This window comes from Equus caballus, chromosome 1 (assembly GCF_041296265.1).
Source record: "Equus caballus isolate H_3958 breed thoroughbred chromosome 1, TB-T2T, whole genome shotgun sequence".
NCBI classification, from domain to species: domain Eukaryota; kingdom Metazoa; phylum Chordata; class Mammalia; order Perissodactyla; family Equidae; genus Equus; species Equus caballus.
The window spans coordinates 100,906,127-100,927,088 of NC_091684.1; the positions used below are offsets into that span (position 1 = coordinate 100,906,127).

The 20,962-nt window shown below is 49.4% G+C and overlaps 1 long non-coding RNA gene across 2 annotated transcripts; it reads left to right on the plus strand.

Moving 5' to 3' along the window:
• The first annotated feature begins 281 nt into the window (after nucleotides 1-281).
• LOC111775045 (uncharacterized) lies at nucleotides 282-9,589 on the plus strand. Of its 2 annotated transcripts, none has more exons than XR_011438297.1 (4): nucleotides 282-429; nucleotides 2,216-2,315; nucleotides 4,292-4,450; nucleotides 8,122-9,589. It is a non-coding gene; the product is annotated as an uncharacterized lncRNA (long non-coding RNA). The 2 variants fall into 2 exon arrangements; XR_011438296.1 differs by having other exon boundaries at nucleotides 294-429; nucleotides 8,137-9,589.
• The last annotated feature ends 11,373 nt before the right edge of the window (nucleotides 9,590-20,962 follow it).

Consider the following 20,962-nt stretch of genomic DNA (forward strand, 5'->3'; position numbering starts at 1 on the left):
CGCCCTCCCCCTTCCCCAGCCCGAACCCCTACCCCTTGTCCTCACTCTCGCCCTAACCCTAAATCTGCAAACCCTAACCCAGACGTGGCCGGGACAGTAAGGTCTCCAGCTCTGCTTGGCCCCTCCGGGTTTTGTTTTGGGGAGGCCGTGGGGGGAATTCTGTTCCCGCCGCTGCGCCCCGGCTTCCACCGCCCACGCCGCCCCAGGAAGCCCCGCGGAAGCTGACGCGCACGTGGCGCCGCGCGTGGCCGGGGGCGGGTTGGGCGAAGCGCGAGGACGGAGCGCACGCGGCTGGGCGACTGTTGGAAAAACTGGCCTCTCGCCGCCCCGCCCTTCGCCGCCGCCTCCCCGGGCCTGCCGCTGCCCTCCCGCTGTCCGGCCCAGGGCTCAGGTCACGCAGAGGGGGACCCGGTCCCCGTCCAGCCCTCGGTGAGCGCTCCTGGGCCCTCGGCGGGGGCGGTTCCGGCTCCTGTGGGAGCCCCGCGCCCTCAGCCTGTTGTGCGCGGAGTTGGGGCTCCGGCCTGCGGCGGGTGCGCCGGGCGGGGCAGGGGCGAGGGCAGCGGGGCGGAGGAGAGGCAGGTCGGCAGGGGGCCGCGGGGTTCCTGCCCCGTTGGCTAAACTTCGTGCGTCTGCCGTGCGGCCCTGGGCACCCGTTTCACCGGGCTGAGTAACTCGTGCGCTCCCCGCCTCTGCGCCGCCGCCTGGGCTGCCGAGTCGAGCAGGCCGCCGGCCGTAAACCCCCAGGAACCCTCCTGCCCCACAGCAGCCCAGGCGCGGGTGGGCAGGGTCACCGGAGTCCCTGTGACTGGGAACGTCAAACCCGGGAAGGCCCCGTCCCGGAAAATGGGCCCCTCACTCTGGCGCACCCGGGACGTCCCCTGGGGCTGGCCCTGTGCCTGAGAGGAAGACACTCAGAGGCATGGGGTGTCGCTTTCCCGTACTGCTCCTGCCATCCTGTCCAGTGGCTTCCCTGCCTCGACTGCCCTGCAACTCCAGGCTGGACTCGCCAGGGAGGAAGAGAGGGCCTGGCCGGGTACCCCGAGCCCTGCCCTGCCTGGGGTTTGGGAGCCGTGAGGGGCGGGGCGGAGGGGTGGGGAGACTGAAGGAGCTTCCGGAAGGATGTTAATTGTTGGCGGAGACAGCAGCTGGATGTGTGAAGGGTTTGTGGTTTGTGAAGCTAACACAGCTGACAATGACGGAAACCGCTGTGTGTCCCCACTTCTGCCTGGCCGCCTCCGTGCAGCCTGGGGTTCAGGTTGGTCGCCTGGCTGGCCATCAGCATCCAGGGAGCTGCAGGGACCCGGTGAGACTGGGAGGAGAGGGAGCCTGCAGGAAAGGGGGCTCGGCACGTCCCCTGAGCACACGAGACCCGCTCACAGGCCGGCGCGGCAGGGTGACTGGGGCACGGTCTCAAGTTGGTCACATCTGAGACTCCCTCTCTGACTTTGTGTGAGGGAGACCTTGGCGGGCGCCAGGCTGGACACCCTCCTTGCAGGAGCTCTGGGTCCTCCCACGCCCCCAGGGGTGGGCACTCCTGCCCATTTTGCAGATCAGAGAAGTCGCTGGGGGAGGCTGAGGCCACAGGCTCCCAAGTGGTGGATTTGGGACTCAGACCTCCAGCCGTGGTGCTGGTGTGTGTGGAGGGAGAAGGAAAGCTGGGCTGTTGGTGACTTACTGCTGCCCTGCCTGGTGTGGGGCTGCAGGGCTCCTGTGTGGCCTGCCTGTCCCCTTTCCCTGTTAACACTTTGCACACTGGTATGCACACATGCCCAGGGCTGGGCTCTTCCAGAGGGTCCCTTCTGGAACAGGACGCTCAGCCCTGTCTCTGCCCCACTCTGACCTAGCAGGGCCCTGGCTGGGGCCGCGAACAGGACAGGTCCCTGTCCCTGACATCCTGGGAGGGTCCTGGGATGGCACAAGTACAGCCCAGGCTGCAGGGTGGCTGTGCTGGAGCCCCTGTCATCTGGCTTCTGCGGCTGCCGTGCTGCACATGGACTGAAGGACAAAGGCGGAAGCAGGTCAGACAGGAGACGACTGTGGTAACCCAGGGGGAGTGGAGGTGGGGACAGGTGCTCAGACCTTAGATGTGTCTCTGCAGGTAGAACCAGGGCAGCTTCACAGGCACGTGACGGTGCTGTCACACGAGGTCCTTTGTCAGAAAAGCTATGCTTGGCACATGCTCTGCTGTCACATCTTGAAACCTTTCTGTTCCCAGCTTTGTTGAGACGTGGTTGACATAGAACACGTGTGAGTCTAAGGTGAACAGTGTGACAGTTTGAGCCACATGTACGTTGCAGGACGGCTACCACAGCAAGGTTAGTTCACCCCTCCATCACCTCGCATTTTTTTGTGGTGAGAACATTTCAGATCTACTCTTAGCAACTTTCAAGTATTTAATACAGTGTTCTTAACTATATATAACTATAGTCAGCATGCTGTGCATTGTGTCCCCAGAACTTATTTATGTTATAACTGAACGTTAGTACACTTTGTCCAACATCTCTTTCTCCTCACTCCCAGCCCCTGCCAACCACAGTTCTCCTCGGTTTCTGTGAGTTTGGTCTTTTAGATTCCACATAGAGGTGAGATTATACAGTATTTGTCATTCTCTGACTTGTTACACGTAGCGTAAGGTTCATCCTTGTTGTTGAAAATGGCAGGATTTTCTTCTTTATCGTGGCTGAATAATACTTCATGTTGTTATACACTCCATCCTCCATATGCGTTCTTCTGTCGGTGGACCCTTAGCTTCTTTCCATGTCTTAACTATTGTGGATAACTCCGTGATGGACATGAGTGCAGCTGTCTCTGAGGCCCTGCGTTTCCTCACATGTGTGCCCAGAGCGGGGCTGCTGGCTTAGGTAGTAGGTCTCCTTTTAATTGTTCTAAACTGCAGTGTGTTGATTTGACCCATATATATACTGCAGTATGATTACCACCACAGCTGTAGCTGACACCTCTATGATGTCGTATAATTACAATCTCTTTGTGGTGAGAACATTTAAGAACCAGTTTCTTAGTCACTTTTAAGTATATAATACAGTATTGTTGTCTGTAATCACTGGGCTGAGCATTAGATTCCCAGAACTTCCTCATCTTCTAATTGCAAGTTGGTGCCCTTTAACAGCATTTCCCCAACTCCCCCGCCTCTTAGCCCCTGGTAACCAGCATACTATTCTGTTTCTGTAAGTTTGGGTTTTTTAGATTCTACATGTAAGTGATATGATACAGTATTCATCTTTGTCTGGCTTATCTCACTGAGCATAATGGCATAAGTTCATATGTGTATATACGACATCTTCTTTATCCATTCATCCGTCGATGGGCACTAGGTGGTCTCCGTGTCTTGGCTGTTGTGGGCAGTGCTCCGTCACTGCCAGGATCCCTCATGTTGCCCTTTTGTTCTCTCACCCTCCCTTCCTGCCCCGTCACCTCTGGCAGCATTTCATCTGCTTCCTGTCTCTATATTTTGTTGTTTCAGGAATGTTATGTGGACGGGATCAAGTAGTGCATAACCTTTCTGCATTGTCCATCTTCATGCTGGGATCCGTCCCAGCTCTGCCTGTGTCCCTGGGGGACCCCTTCCTGCTGCTGTGTAGCGTTCTGTGGTGTGGATGGACCACAGTTTGTCACATGTCCTCTTGCTTGTGTCCAGTGTTTTGTCTGACAAATAGAGTGGCTGTGAGCACTTGTGTAGAGGCTTTTGTGTGAACATAGGTCATTTCTCAGGACTAGATGCTCAGGAGTGCGGTTGCTGGTTCGTATGGTAGTTGTATGTTCAGTTTTATAAGAAACTGCCAAACCCTTTCCAGAGTGGCGGCACCATTCTGCACTCCCGCCGCCTTCTCCCTAGCATTGGTGTCACGCTGTTCTGTTCATGCTGAGCTTGGGGGTGTGGTGTGGAAGCGCATCGTGGTTTTACTCCATGTGTCTCCAGTGCTGATGACGTGGACCTGGTCACGTGCTTTCTGCCGTGTGCGCGTCTCGTCAGGGGAGGTGCCCTCTCAGCCCCTGCCGTCTTCTGGTTGAATTGTTGGATCCTGTTGAGTTGCGAATGTTCTGTGCATGTTCTAGATGCCTCTTCTCCGTCGGTATGTGGTTCGCAAATGTTCTTCCAGGTCAGTAGCTGTCTTTCCGTCCTCTTCCCAGCATCTTTGTCATGGTGCAAATGCTTATGTTTTACTGCGGTCCAGCTGAGAGACTTTCCTCTTAGGGCTGGTGCTTTTGGTGTCAACTCCAAGAAGTCTCTGTCTAATCACAGGTCTCGTTTTTCTCCGATGGTTTTTCCTAGAAGTTTTATAGGTTCCTGTTGATGCTCTGATGGGGCTCTCACCCACAGAAGGGATGCAGTGATCATGACCACGGATCTGATCAGACTCCAGCTCTGTAGCAAGGCTGTGAGAGGAGGATGTCTGTCCAGCCTCTCCAAGCACACCTCAGAGAAGCCACGGTGCGTCGTGTGCCCCACTCCCCACCTGCCACTCAGCAGGAGTCCAGTAGTGCCTGCATCCTAATTCACTTACTCTTGTGTCTTGTTTTTTCAACTTTTTCTTTTAGAAAACTTCAGATATTCATAAAAGTAGGCAAAACAGTATAATGACCACCCCCTCGTATGCCCAACTTCAACAATTATCAGCTCATAACTAATCTTACGTTGTCTATCCTGCCTCCTCTTTCCCCCTTTCATATTATTTTTTCAATTTTTTTATAGAATAGCACAGTCACTGAAAAGTGCTTGTGTCCTAAGTGTGCGCTCACCTGGTAAAGATTCTGGCACGCACTTCTGACTTGTGTGTACTGGGGGAAGTGTTCCCACACCACCAAGCAATTCCCTGACACCTGACAGTCGCCTGACAATGGAACTGAGTCCTGACGCTCTGCTGGAGCCAGCATCAGATTCCACAGGTCAAGGGCTCAGTCCCATGAGACAGCCTCCACTCAGACGCCAATCGCAAGCCCAGGTTGTCACTTGTGCTTCTGACCAACAGGATATAAATCAGACGTTGGCGTGGCCCCCTCTTTGGATTTGATTAATTTGCTAGAGTGGCTCACAGGACTCTGGAAACCCGTTTACTCACTAGATTACTGGTTTGTTACATAAGATATTAAGACATGAATCAGCAGCCAGATGAAGATACACACAGCAGGGTCCCTGACAAAGGAGCTTCTGTCCTCGTGGAGTTTGGGGCCTGGCAGGTGGCCCAGGGAAGCGTGCTAGTTCACCAACCTGGAAGCTCTCCAAACCTGTTTTGGGGTTTGGGTTTTTGTGAGGCTTCATTATGTAGGCAGGATCGATTAACTCATTGGCCATTGGTAATTGATTCAACCTCCAGCCCCTCTCACATTCCTGGAAATCAGGGGGCGGGACAGAAAGTTCCAGCCCTCTGATCATGGTTGGTTCCAAGGCCACCAGCCCCCCGTCCTTAGGGGCTTAAAAAGAGTCACCTCATTAGCACAAACCCAGTTGTGGTGGAAAGGGGCTCATTAGGAATAACAAGACACCCATTTCACCTTTATGCTCTGAAGCATTTTCAGGAGTGGAGAATAAGAGACTTGTATTACAACAAAAGATGCTTCCATTGCTCTTATTTCTCAGGGAATGCAAAGGGCTTTAGGAGCTGTGAGCCAGGAACCGCAGAGGAAGAGCAAATATAGGAAATATATTTGGTCATCTGAATGAGCAAATACTGACTTCTCATAAATCACAGTATCGCCCCTGGGGAGACAGTACTGGGAGCAGGAGCCCAGTATTATCAGCCCTCCAGCCCCTGTGGCCCCTTCCGTCACTGCCCTCAAGTAACCTCTGTCCTGACTTCTGACATGACGGACAGAGGCTGGTCTGCCGCTAGCTGTTGAGGTGGTGACGGGGGCGTGGTGGAGCAGGCAGTGCGTGGAGTGGGTAGAGTCGGCAAACCTGGGTTCACAATGGGCCTCGGTGCTGGCTGGCATGTGACCATGGCAGTTACGCAGCCTCCAGGAGCCTCAGTCCCTCTTGTACGCAGCGAGGACTGTGCTGGAGCTGCCAGGTTGCTGTGAAAATCATTAGTAACATGCACCAAGGCCCAGCCCGGGGCTCGGCACGTAAGGAGTGGCTCTCATGGTCATCATCATTGGTGTTCTTTTCAATTTTGCACCTGTGGTGAGACGGGAGGCGGCCTGTGGCCCTGGCAGGCGTGTGTAGCTGTGGTGAGAGCTGTGGACGGCCAGAGCCGTCAAGACAGCTGACACTGCTTTGTGGCATCGTGGGGAAACTACCCTGCACCAGACTGTCAATTAGCTCGAAAGACGACCTGAGGAACACTGTCACTGACACAGCAGATGTGGGAAAGGGGCCTAGGACGGCCCCCTGGCAGTCAGCAGAGATGGTTCAGTGGGAGAAGCCATTCCCTGGGCTTTCTGCACTCATGGGGCCACACAGCTAGTCTGTGCAGTACTGAAAAGGCGGTTTATCTTCTCATTTTCCGTCGTGTATATTCTATAGCTCTTTTTTTTTGTGGTTACCATGGCATTACACTTAACATCCTAAAGTTATCACACTCGAATGTCAATTTATACCAGCTTAACTTCAGTCCCATACAAACACTCTGCTCCTGTATGGCTCTGGCTCCACCCCATTGCAGTTATGAACGTCACCAAATTACATCTTTAGGCATCGTGTCCAAAAACAGATACTAATACTTGGGTTTTTTAACACTTTAGTCTCTTAATGTAGAAAACAAAAAGTGGAGCCACAAACCAGTTAGAATAGCACCAGCTTTTATAGTCGTCCACATAGGTACTCTGACCAGGATCTTTATTTCTTCGTGAGGCGTCAAGTTACCGTCCAGTCCTTTCGTCTCATCCTGAAGGACCCCGTCCTTGGAGGCAGGTCTGGTGTAAAGCACTCTCTCAGCTTTGGTTTATATGGGAACGTCTTTATTTCTCCCTCATTTTTGAAGGATGGTTTTGCCAGATTCAGGATTCTTGGTTGGATTCTTTTTTCCTTCTGCACATTGAGTACATGAGCCCAGGCCATCTGGCCTCCAAGGTTTCTGGTGAGAAATCTGTCGTGGTCTTACTGGGAGAATGTGATAAAAGCTCTCTTCCGTCAGCTTTGTAAACATGGATGATGTCCCTTCTCATGTCTTACGCAACAGAGCGTTTTCCTGTAGTATTATAACGTCCTTAAGTTGTAGGATCGTTGTGAGACTAATCAGAGCTTAAGGGAAAGGAACTGAGTATTTTAAGTGTAGACATTGTGAGGTCTTTAAAAGCCAAAAATGATTACAGATTTTTAAATTAGAAATGAAAAGGCCACTGAAGCATCCTACAGATTTTAATTTCTAATAAAGTAAATATCACTCTCTAATATCCCACACAAATAAAAAGCTCTTTAGGTTCCTATTTTTAAGAGTAACATGGCCTTGAGACCTAAATGTGAGAAAACCTCTGTAGTTGATCCCCAGCCATGACTGGTCCATTTCTTGCTCTACCCTCATAAGGAGCCACAAGTCCCTATGGAGTTTACACATCCTATACAAGCCTCTGGCTGGGCTTAATGTTTTTGGTGTTAATAGCCCAGGAAGCTAATTTTTGGTAACCTATAGGTGGACCACAGCCAACTTGTTTTCTCCTTTTTTTCCCCCATTTTAAAAATTTTTTCTTTTTTATCTAGTTTTTCTTTTTTCATTTTGCTTTATTTTCTTTTTTACTTTTCTTTGTTCTCCTTTCTCATTTTATTATTCTTTTTGTCTTTTTCTCATTTTTCTTCTTTAATTTTTCTCACTTTTTTACTTTTTCTCAATTTTTATTTGTTCTTTTCTCATTTTTTAAAATTTTTTTTCTTCATCTTCTTTAAATTTTTTATTTAGTATTGTTAAGTTGTCAGTCTAGTTATTATAGTTAGTGTTGTTGGTATAGTTAATGTTGTTGGTATAGTTGGTATAGTTAGCATTATTTATTAGCATAGTTAGTAAGCATAGGTGGCCTTATTAGTATCTTTAGTTAGTAGTAGTTAGCATACTGTCATTTTGCTTGTTAGCATAGTTAGCATGGTTAGTTAGCATTCTGGGTGTAGTTAGCAGGTCATCAGGCTTCTGGGCCTCGAGGCCACCTCCACTGAGGGGCAGCCCGTATTCACAGTTCTGAGCTCCTCAGGGCCGTCGGGGAGCTGGGCCGCCACATCCCAACCGGAACAGAAGTAGCCGTGAAAGTCATCCCAAAGGAGGAGCAGATCTTCTCCAGAGCGAGGGCACCTTTCTGCAAAGTCCACAGCCTGAAGGCCTTGCGTCACCCGAACATCACCCAACACCCAGCCGTCAGGTTGTTTGAAGTGATTGACACTGAGAAGATGTTGTATCTCACCGAGCACGTCCGCGGGGGAGACCTGTACCATCACCTGACAAGCATGGCCCTATGACTGAGGAGGAGGCCCAGGGAATGTTCCGGCAGCTGCCCTCGGCCCTCCAGTGCTGCCACCGCAAGGGCATCGTGCACGGGGACCTGACGCTGGGACAGTGCTGCTTGACACTGGGCTCGGCATGAAGCTGGCAGACGTGCTGCTCATCACCATGTTCCTGGGCCACAGGCTGAGCACGGGCCGCAGCAGCCCCTGGGGCACGGCCTGGAGGTCCTCCAGGGCGAGGACTAGGAGGGGCCCCTGGCAGACGTCTGGAGCCCTGGCGTGCCGCTCTACGCCGTGCTCTCCGGCTCCCTGCCCTTCCCGGGGAACAACTCCAGGTGGTACCCACCCGCCATGCCCCTGCTGTGCGAGGACAGGAGGTTCCTGCAAAAACTGATGACCTCGACCCCAGCACGAGGAGCTTGAGAGACATCCTGAAGGACCATATGTGCTGGGTCACTATGGGAGACCCAGGCCTTACAGGGAGCTGCCCTGCGACAGCGGGGCCCCTGAGTGACACACGTCATGAAGAACATGGGCTTTGGGAGGGACGACGTCCAAGATTCCTTACGAAGAAGGGGATACGATGACACCAGGGCAACCTCCCTCACCCTGAGCGCCCAGAAGCCCCAGGTGGAGGGCCACACTGTCCGCGTAGACCTTACATCCCTCCCATTGACCCCACGGCCGCAGTTTCTTCCCGACCTGCATGGTGCAGCTGGAGGTCTCTGGGTCCCAGTGAGACGCAGACACAGGGAGCCTGTTGTCCCCGCCTGGCTCCGCGAGGCGGAGGATCAGTGGCCTGGGGAGAACGGAGAGCCGGGGCCAAAGGCCAAAGGCCTGCCTGCCCCCTGCCTGGCCTGGAGTCAAGGACTGACCGCCACCCCAGCCCAAACCCCCAGCCTGGCCCCGGGGCCTCCGCCTCCACCCGCAGCACCAGCAGCAGCAGTGGGGCTGGGGAACCAACTACCCCAGGGTGTGTCCTGTGGGGATGCTTCCCACACTCTGGGCAGCCTGATGGGGCCTCTGGCCTCTCAGTCCAGCCCCAGCCAGACCGGCAGGTGGCGGGGGGCCATTGGGGGACCAGTAGGGGACGCTGGGAGATTCTTCAGCTTGATAAGACACTTGTGTTCCTGTCTCCCCAGCAAGAAAAGGATTTAATGTAATTTGACTATTCACCTTGTCAAAGATGCTGTGAAAGTGCCCATAGCTCACTAGTTCTTCATTTGTTTACGCTGAGTGTCTGCAAAGTGTTTGAGGGCTGGTTTAAAATAGGATGTATTAAGGGAAAATTGGAGGTTCAGTGAGGCCAACAGACCAGGAGACGACGCCATTGACAAGATGGTTTGTTACTCACAGTTCCCAAGGAGGGGGCACACCACACCACGCAGGGCCACACAGGCCACACGGGAAGCTCCAGGGTGGCCAGGAGGCAGAGGGAGCAGGGGCTGTGGGTTCTGCGGGAAGGAACAGTAAGGCGGGCGAGCAGGCTCAGGACTGGCTGGTCTGAATAACTGCACAGGCTCTGGGGCCTGGGCCTGTCCCAGGTGTCTGGTGCCCACCTGGGTGACAAGGGCAGGGGGACAGTGGCCTGGATGTGCATGTTCAATAGAGGGGGTGCTTGGGGTGTGGACGGACACTGGATTGGTTGGTGTGTATTTGAAAAGTGGGCCCAAGAAGGAGCATTGTTCCTGGCAACAAGGGAGGCAGGAGGCCAAGAGGAGGGGATTCAGGACAGGATTGCGTAGGCACGCAGGACGGATGTTAAAACACCAGGTTCACAGAAGATGGAAACATGCTCCAGACAAGGGCTCAGCTGGAATGTCTCCTCCTCAGAGGAGCCTTCCCTGCCTCCTCCATCCACAGTGACAGCTTCCACCCCAGTCTCCCTGCCATCGCCCCCCTCATTCCCCTCACAGCGTTCAGGGCCTGGCCCCTGCTTAGCACCCCGCCCTGACTCCCCACCCAGATGAAAAGTCCTCACAGGGGCCCCCAGGCTTCTTGAAGTTGGTGTCCCAAACAGAGTTCAGCCCCTGCCCCACGACTGCCTTCTCTCCATGAAGCCCATCTGGGTGAGGGAGCCCCCACCAACGGGATCCTCAGCCCCCGGGCAGGGCTCCCCCCAACCATGCACCACCAGTGCATCCCAGCCCTGGATCCACCACCAGAGACCCTATGATGCACTCCTTCCCGTCTTCAGCCTTGGGCTGCACACCGACCCCCATCTTCACAAACCCCCAGGAGGCTGGGACACTTACGGGGACTCAGAGGCAACACGTGGGTGTGGCTGGAATGATGAGCAGTGTCCCAGAGCATGGGGCGAACCAGGGCTCCCGAGCAGCCAGAGCAGGGCTGTTGTGGCAGGACGGCCATAAAGGGGGTGAGGTGGGCACCCGACTGCAGCCCCTCCCCATGTGCCCCAGAAGTCCCCATGTCTCACTCCTCGGCTTGGCTGGCTGTCCCTCCTGCTGTGAGGTGGGTGCCTGTTCACTCATTCACTCACTCATTCGTTCACCATGTATTTAGTACCTGCTTGGTGCCAGGCCCTGGCTAGATGACAGCTCGTCCTTGGAGGCCCAGCTCAGACGTCACCTCCTCCATGAAGCCATTCTCCATCCCTATCCCCTCCTGCAGCCCCCTGGCCTCACCTGGGGCCCGCAGTGCTGTGCTCATACTTTGAGGACCCTCCAGCCTATGTGCTCTGGGAGGCTCTGGACCAGATGCAGAAAGGGCCTCAGAAAAACATGATGATGGCAAAAACCCTGAGTAGATGGATTTCCCGCCGGCTGCGTGAGAGTCAGGCTCACCCCTTCCTCCCTCTGCTCACAGGCCTGGGGCGTCCAGGATCTGGAGCGCCCTTTTCATTCTTGTCAGAGCAGTGACTTTCCTCTTGTGAAGAAGGCTCGCTCCTTCCTCCTTCACTGCAGACACCTCTGTGAGCCTCCTGCCCTTCCTCCTTCATGGTGGGTGGCCTCTTCCAAGTGTCACCTGAATCTGGACTTTCACCCATCCCTGTATCCCCAAGAGTCTTAACTCATTCCCGCATCATGACCTCTTGGAAGAAAACGTAGACATAAATCTTCATGCCTTGCATTAGGAAGCGGTTTCTTAGATGTGACACCAAAAACATAAGCTACAACAGCAACAAAAACAGTTAAATTGGACGACACCAAAATTAAAACCTTTTGTCCTACAATGGACATGATCAAGAGAGTGAAGAGACAACCCATAGAATGGGAGAAACTAATTAGAAATCCTATGTGAAAAGGAGGTTGTGTCTATAATATATAAAGGACACAGCTTGATAATAACACAAATAACCCTATTAAAATGTTAACAAGGGATCTTAGTAGACATTTGTCCAATAAAGATGTACAAATACCCAATAGGCACATGAAAAGATGCTCAACATCCTTAGTTATTAGGGAAATGCAAATCCAAACCAAGTGAGACACCACTTCACACCCACTAGCGTGCCATTCATCAAAAAGAGAGGGAGTAACCAGTGCTGGTGAGGATATGGAGAAACAGGAACCTTCACACACTACTGGGGGGAATCTAGAATGGTTTAGCCTTGTTGGAAAACAGTCTGGCAGTTCCTCAAAAGGTTAAACAGACAGTTACGAGGTGACCCAGCAATTCCACTCCTAGGTGTATACCCAAGAGAAACGAGAACATGCATCCACGCAAAAACTTGTGCATGAGTTTCCATAGCAGCGTTATTCCTAATAACCAAAAAGTGAAAACAACTGGTGAATAAACAAATTGTTTGTACAATGGAATATTATCTGGACATTCAAAGGAATGAAGTGCTGATGTGTATTACACTGTGGATGGACCTTGCAGACATTCTGGTGAGTGAGGGCAGACAGACACAAAGGACCACAGACTGTAGGAGGCCGCGTGTGTGAAGTCTGGAGTAGATGACTGTAGAGACGAAAAGCAGATGAGTGGTCGTCGAGGCCGTGGGGGAGAGGCCATGGGGGAATGGGAGTCACTGCTCAAGGGGTGGGGTTCCTTTGTGGGGTGATGACCATGTTCTAAAATTGATCGTGGTGATGGTTGCACAACTCTTAAGACCACTGAATTGTACACATTAAACGGTGAGTTGTATAGCATGAGAATTATATCTCAATAAAGTCCTTAGCAAAAAAACAATAGTCTGAGGGAAATTGGTTAACTAATGTATGAAGAATGCCTAAATCAGAGCCCTGACTCAAAGCAGACACCAAACGGAATTCTGACTTGATTAAAGCACTCGATGTAAAAGTAATTAAACTGAAGTCGAACTATCATGATGGGAAGAGCTTTTCAAGCATAAAACAAGTTATAAGGAAGAATTAACAGGTATAATGACCACATAAAAGTTTAAGAATTTCAGTTCAAAACACACTTTTTTCCTATAACTGAATTCACCATCACACACAAGCCTCTGTTTTTGCTCAGAGTGGGAAAACCCAAACTTGGCTCATGGTTTCAAGCGTGGTCATTTCTGGACCTAAGCCCAACCGGTGGCAGATTGGCCCTGTCCTTCTCCCTTCTCCCCGAAGGTGTTCTGAGTTTCTGGGGGCAAAGGAGGCAGATTGGCCCTGTCCTTCTCCCTTCTCCCCGAAGGTGTTCTGAGTTTCTGGGGGCAAAGGAGGCAAGAGGAACTTAGGAATCTTCCCGGCTCTGAGGCAGGGCAGTCTGGTCCTCAGCGCTGTGCTCCCATCCTCCCTGACGCCCCCTGGGGACAGCTGGCCCCTGTGGCTGGTCTGTGACAACCCCGCCTCAGTGCGTGGTCTTGGCAGCACAGCAGGCTGGGCTTGCAGGGCTGTTCACACTGTTGTGCTCTGGTTCCAGTGTCCTGGACGCTGCCTGGGCCGCACTGGGAGGACGCAGCGCCATCTCGTCGTCTGTCAGCACCACAATGGCTCTGACTCCAGCTGTGAGGACAGGAGGTACTGGCCCTGCCCTAGGGCAGCACACAGCTCTCCTGCCTCAGTCCCTGCCCAGGACTGCGCGGAAGGAAGAATTACTCTACCTGTCCAACACCTTGCGTAATTGACAATGCCTAGGAAATTATGGTTTCTCATAGCGCCGTCCTCAATAGTATATATTATACTGAAATATTAATTAATATGTACTATTTATTATTACAAATTATTTGTATGTTATGCATATAGAGAGAGGCCCCCAAAAGAGGAAAAAGGGGAGCATTGAGAGTACACAGATATTTTCCTCTGTATACCAAGTTGGTCAAGCCTAACAGTATTTGGTTTAGGTTCAGATTAAATCTCCCTGCTGTTTTCAATGAGCTACTTTATTCCTCTTTAGAAGCTTAGGCTGAGGATGCTGGCACAACGGTCAGTAGAGAATAGGGTAAACTTTCATCCTGGTAAGGGGCTCCAACGAGGAGGGGTTTGCTTTGCTCTTGTGTAAAAGTCGGAGCTGGTCAATGGTTCAGGGGTAAAGAGCTTTGTTCCGTGAGCTCCCAGGGACCCAGACTTCTTCCATCTGGTGACTCCGCCTTCCCAGCCATCCCACTACTGAGTATCTACACAAACAATTGGAAATCAACAATCCAAAGTAACATATGCACCCTTATGTTCATTGTTGCATTATTCACAGTAGCAAAGACATGGAAGCAACCCAAGTGCCTATCAACCGATGATTGGATAAATGTGGTATATATCTATACAATGGAATACTACTCAGACAGAAAAGAAGACAAATTCATCCTATTTGCAGTAACATGGAAGGACCTAGAGGGAATTATGCTAATAAGCCAGACTGAGAAAGACAAACACCGTATGATTTGACTCATGAGGAATATAAACAAGTACTGGGACAAAGAGAACAGTTCAGTGGTTACCAGGGTAAGGGGGGTAGGGGAACCCTGTGGGTGAAGAGGAGCACTTACGTGGTGACACTCAAGAAATAATGTAAAACTGAAATCTCACATTGATGCAAACTATTGTGAACTCAATAAAAAAAAGACACCAGTGTGAGAGGGAGGCACAAAGTGGAAGATGACACAGGGTGTGTGATAAACAAAGACAGAGACATCACGTGGAATGTTACACATGAATTCAGAGACGCCACGTGGGGGGTTACCAGGAAGTCGTCCTTGCCACAGGGATTGTGACACACATGTTCAATACCCCAGGGCTTATGTGACACACAAAGTCTGAGACACCTCCAGGTGTGTTACACACGATGTCTGAGATGACTGGGGGAGTGTGATAGGCGTTTTACCCATGATGTCACACAGGTCAGTGGGAGTGTCATGCACGAAATGAAAGACACCAGTGGGTGTGTTACACAAGAATTCAAAGACAGCCAGGAGAGAGTGATGCACGAGTAAAGAAACAACCTGGGTTGTGTGACACATGAAGTCAGAGAAGCCAAGGGGAGTCATACACACGAGGTCAAAGGGCACAAGGGAGAGTGACACGTGGGATGTGAGATGACGTGAGGCTTGTGATGTGCAAACTCAGAGACCCCATGGGTGGATTGTTACACATGAAGACCCTGAGGCCATGGGGTTTGTGACACACGAGGTGACAGATGACAGGTGGCATGTGACACACGAAGTCAGAGAGGCCACTGGGAAGGTTACAAATGATGTCAAAGAAAACACAGGAACTGTTGCGAGAAGAAGTCAGAGACACCACAGAGGAGCATTAGGAACAAAGCCAGAGACACAAGGGTGAGTGTTATTGAGGCAGCCAGAAAGCCCACATCAAGTGTGACACAAGAAACCAGAGATGCCACCAGGGATGTTACCTATTTCAGAGACGCCTTTGGGAGTGTGAGACATGCAGTCAGAGACTATGGGTGGAGTGTTGAACACAAATGCAGAGACGTGAGTGGGATTGTTGCAAATGAAGTCAAAGACATCAGGGGGAGTGGGACAAAAGAATTTCAAGACATAACATGACATGTTATACATGAAATCAAAGACACCAGGGAGAAAGTAACACACAAAGTCAGAAACGACATGGGGTACGTGACACAGGCAGTCAGAGATGCCATGTGGAATGTTAACACGAAGTCACAGACAGCAGGGTAGTGTTAGACAAGAAGTAGGAGATGCCATATGGAGTGTTACAAATGAGTCCTCGATGCCATGGGGATTACGACACAGGGGTTCAGAGATGCCAGGGGTTGTGTGACACAAGAAGTCAGGGATGCCACCGGGTATGTTACACTCAAAGTCAGAGAGGCCTGGGGGAATGTTACGCATGAAGTCAGAGATCCCACTGGGAGTGTAGCACACGAAGTTGAACAGCAGAGGGAGTGATGAACGAAGTGAGAGACATCAGGGCAAGTGTGACACTCAAAGTCAGAGACTACTGGGGGACTGTTAAACATGAAGTCAGAGACGCCAGGGATATTGTTACAAATGAAGTCAAAGATACAACGGGGAGTGTTATGCAAGAAGTTAAAGACACCTGGTCGCATGTTTTTGTGTATGGCATGAGTTAATAATCTATCTTCATTCTTTTGCGTGTGGCTGTCCAGTTTTCCCAACATCATTTATTGAAGAGACTCTCTTTTCTCCATTGTATGTTCTTGGCACCTTTGTCAAAGATTAGTTGTCCGTAGGTGTGGTTTTATTTCTGGGTTTTCAGTTCTGTTCCATTGATCTGTGTGTCTGTTTTTGTACCAGTACCATGCCATTTTGGTCACTATGGCTTTGTAGTACATTCTGAAGTCAGGGATTGTGATACCTCCAGCTTTGTTCTTCTTTCTCAGGATTACCTTAGCAATTTGGGGTCTTAGGTTGCTCCACATGAATTTTAGGATTTTTTGCTCTATTTCCGTGAAGAATGTCATTGGGATTCTGATAGGGATTGCATTGAATCTGTAGATTGCTTTGAGTAATATGGACATTTTAACTATGTTTATTCTTCCAATCCATGAGCAAGGAATCTCTTTCCATCTCTTTATGTCATTATCAATTTCTCTCAGTAATATCTTATAGTTTTCATTGTATAAGTCCTTTACCTCCTTGGTTAAATTTATTCCTAGGTACTTTATTCTTTTAGTTGTGATTGCAAACAGAATTGTATTCTTGAGTTCTCTTTCTGTAAGTTCGTTGTTGGAGTATAGAAAAGCAACTGATTTTTGTAAGTTGATTCTGTACCCTGCAACTTTACTGTAGTTGTTAATTATTTCTAGTAGTTTTCCAATGGAATTTTTTGGGTTTTCTATATATAAGATCATGTCGTCTGCAAACAGGGAGAGTTTCACTTCTTCATTCCCAATTTGGATTCCTTTTATTCCTTTCTTTTGTCTAATTGTTCTGGCCCAAACCTCTGGTACTATGTTGAATAAGAGTGATGATAGTGGGCATCCTTGTCTTGTTCCTGTTCTCAGGGGGATGGCACTCAGTTTTTGCCCATTGAGTATGATGTTGGCTTTGTCATATATGGCCTTTATTATGTTAAGGTAATTTCCTTCTATCCCCATTTTATTAAGAATTTCTATCATAAATGGCTGTTGGATCTTGTCAAATGCTTTCTCTGCATCTATTGAGATGATCATGTGGTTTTTATTCTTCAATTTGTTGATGTGGTGTAGCACGTTGATTGATTTGAGGATGCTGAACCATCCCTGTGTCCGTGGTATGAATCCCACTTGATCATAATATATGATCCTTTTGATGTATTGCTGAATTAGGGTTGCCAAAATTTTGTTGAGAATTTTTGCATCTATGTTCATCAGCGATATTGGCCTGTAGTTCTTTTTCGTGCTGTCCTTGTCAGGCTTTGGTATCAGAGTGATGTTGGCCTGGTAGAATGTCCCTTTGATCATTATATACTGCCTCTCTTTGTCTCTCTTCACCTGCCTTATCTGGAAGTCTACTTTGTCTGATATAAATATTGCGGCACCTACTTTCTTTGGTTTGCCATTAGCTTGGAGTATCGTCTTCCATTCCTTCACTCTGAGCCTGTGTTTGTCATTGGAGCTGAGATGTGTTTCCTGGAGGCAAATTGTTGGATCTTGTTCTTTAATCCATCCCACCAGTCTGTGTCTTTTTATTGGAGAGTTCAATCCCTTTACGTTGAGGGTGATTATTGATGTATGAGGGCTTAATGCTGTCATTATGTCACTCGTTTTCTGGTTTTCCTGCATTTCCTTTGTTTCTTGTCCTGTGTGTTTTGGTCTACCCATTGAATTATGTAGTTTTTTATGGTGTGTTTCTTTGTTTTTTCCTTACTTGTTTTTTGTGTCTCTGTTCTGCTTTTTAAGTTAGTGGCTGCACTGAAGTTTGTATTCAGAATCTTGTACCTAACGTAGCCCATTTTCTGATGGCCTCTTATTTCCTTAGACTAAACTGATTCAGTCCCTTTCCTCCTCCCCTCCTAAGTTATTATTTTCATATCTTATTCCAACTTGTGTTGTGAGTTTGTGGTTAAAGTGACAAGATTGTCTTTGTTTTTGGTGTTTTCCTTTCCTTTAGTCTAATCCTATATTGAATATTTGCTCTCCTATTCTGATTCTGTCTATCTATTTATTTCCTTACTCTGTGTTTTGTGACCCCTTTCTCCCTTTTTTTCCTTTTTCAGGTATGAGGGCCTTCTCAAGGATTTCTTGTAGGGGAGTTCTCATTGCTATGAAGTCCCTTAGCTTTTGTTTGTCTGGGAAAGATTTAACTTCTCCCTCATATCTGAAGCATATTTTTGCTGGATAGAGTATTCTTGGCTGAAGATTCTTATCTTTTAAAGTTTTGAATATGTCGTTCCATTCTCTCCTAGCTTGTAAGGTTTCTGCAGAGAAATCTACTGAAAGTCTGATAGGGGTTCCTTTGTAGGTTATTTTCTTCTGCCTTGCTGCCCTGACTATTCTTTCTTTGTCACTCATTTTTGTTGGTTTTACTAATATATGCCTTGCAGTAGGTCTTTTTACATTGACAATCTAGGAGATCTGGAAGCTTCCTCCACACATATTTCCCTCTCATTTCCTAGATTTGGGAAGTTCTCTGCTATAATTTCTTTGAACATGCTTTCTGCTCCATTCTCCTTTTCTTCACCTTCTTGAATACCTATAATTCTTATGTTGCATTTCCTCATTGAGTCAGATATTTCTTGGAGACTTTTTTCATTTCTTTTTAGTCTCAGTTCTCTCTCCTCCTCTGTCTGGAGCAATTCAACATGTCTATCCTCAATTATGCTGATTTGTTCCTCTATGGTGTCCACTTGAGCATTCAGGGAATCCGTATTTTGTTTTATCTCTTCCATTGTGTCTTTCATCTCTAATATTTCTGATTGATTCTTCTTTATAGTTTCAATCTCTTTTGTGAAGTAGCTCCTGAACTCATTGAATTGTTTCTCTGTATTCTCTTTTACATTGTTGAGTTTTTTGATGATAGCTATTTTGAATTCATTGTCATTTAGTTTACTTATTTCTGCGTCCTCAGGGCTGAGTTCTGGGTGCTTGTCGTTTTCTCTCTGGTCTGGAGATTTGATGAATTGCCTGATGTTGGAAGGATGGGACTTTCCCATTCTGATATTATTCAGTTGCAGTTACAGCCTGTTGCCACTGGGTGGAGGTTGATAGCTGCGTGTTCTGAGCCCTCCGCCTTCAGCCGAGATGGTGCAGGGTGGGTTGGGGGGGTTGCTTTCTCCAGTGTGCAGTCCCGGTTTCCTGATCAGTCCTTGCTATCTGGTCTCCTGGGGTCTTGGCTTAATGAAGTCAACCCATGTGAAAGCCTTCGCCCTGTTAGAGGGCTTCCCTCTAGGCTGCAAGGGTGCTTGGGAGTCCTGGGTGATCCTGCAGACTTGCGGCCCCTCCCCTGCTCCTTCCCTTGTGGAGCCTTGGCGGCAGCCATCCCAGACTTTAGAGGCGGGAGTGAAGTTCTCTCTTACCCCGTTCCAGCTCCTCTGAGGGGGGCTCCAGCCTCTCCGCCCTCTGTCATGTGGCTGCATGTCTCTCTGACGTTTTTGTGTTATTAGGATATTTTCTGTTGGAGTTTGGTTGCTCCTTTTTGTTGTATGTTGGAGGGGAGGGAGTCCCCATCAAGTTCACTCTGCCATGATGCTGATGTCACTCCTCCTTCACCTCATTCTTTTTAACTGTTGTATTTAATGTTCCTCATTCCATTGCTGATGGTCATTTGTTTGTTTCAAATGTTTTGCTATTACCAGAAAATGCTGCAGTAAACATCCTGGGACATATCTTTATGCACAAAAGGTAATATTCTTATAGGACAGATTTTAGATATGGAATTGAATTGACAGGCATATTCATTTTGATATTGCTAAATTACCACCAAAATGTCTCAACCAACAATGTATGAGAGTCCCCTCTTTTTCATCAACATTAATAGGTTTTCAGTCTTAAAAATTTTACCAATCTGATGGATGAAAAATTATATCTTATTGTAATTTGTACTTTTCTGATTATTTTTTATATGCCTTTTAGCTCTGTGTAATTTTTCTCAAGCCCATCCACTTTTTTCCGTCTCTACCACCATTACCCTTGGCCAGGCCATCCACCTGGTCTCCGAACACCTGTGCTCCTTTCCAAGCCAGTCTCCACACCACAACCAGAGTAACCTCCCCAGAACGCAGATCTGATCATCCCACCCCGACACCCCGTCTCCCTGCTGGGTTAGTATCACTTTAGAGGCTTCGCTTGGTCTTAGGAAGAAGATTGACCCCGATCCCTAACGTGCCCCGTGGAACACTGCACAGTCGAGTCCTGCCTCCCTGCACAGCCTCGTCCCAGACCTCGCTCTCCCTCAGCCTCGTGTCCCAGCCACACTGTCCTTCTCTCAGTTCCTCGGATGTGCCGTGCACGTTCCTGCTAAAAGCAGCAAAACAAGAGACGGAAATAATGGAGAAGGGAGAAGGCATGGAGGGGTCTATCAGGAGGGTCAACGTCTGATTAAGAGCAGTTTTAGAAAAAGAGACACAGAAATGAAACGAAAGGCTGGAAAGTTTTCAGACATAATAGAAGAAAAGCTCCTAGAGCTGAGAGGAAAGAGTCTAGCTGCCTTTCATTTTCTCCACCATTTCTGTTCCCTCTGGGGTGGCTGTTTGTTTTTATATCCTGGTGCTTTTCTTCCATGCTGTCAATTTTCCTCAAATACCTTGTGGTTCACGAGGAAGGACTGAGTTTGTCTAGAGAGCTACCGTGGGTTTCTTGGGCAGTCTTTTGGTCCATTTTTCCCACAGACCAGTTCTGCTGACTTGCATGCTGCCTGTGGGCTCGCTGAAGTAGGTAAGGTCCTCGGGGTCCCTTCACAATGTGTGGAGAGGGAGCGATGGACAGGTTGGAGGACCCCCCCCCCCCGCCGACCCCAGCCCCTGCCATAGTAGGGCCTCATAAACATCAGAGGGCGCTTCAGAGGGAATCGCGTCATTGATGGTCACAGGCAGAGGCTCAGTGGTGAGAGGCTGGAGGAACCCCCCCCCACTCCGACCCCAGCCCCTGCCATAGTAGGGCCTCATAAACGTCAGGGGGTGTTTCAGAGGGAATTGCATCATTCATGGCCATGGGCAGAGGCTCAGTGGTGAGAGGCTGTCCAGCAGCCTCCTCTCCAGGCCCTGGGAAGGGTAGGCATGGCGCTTCCATTGGACAGGGTGACAG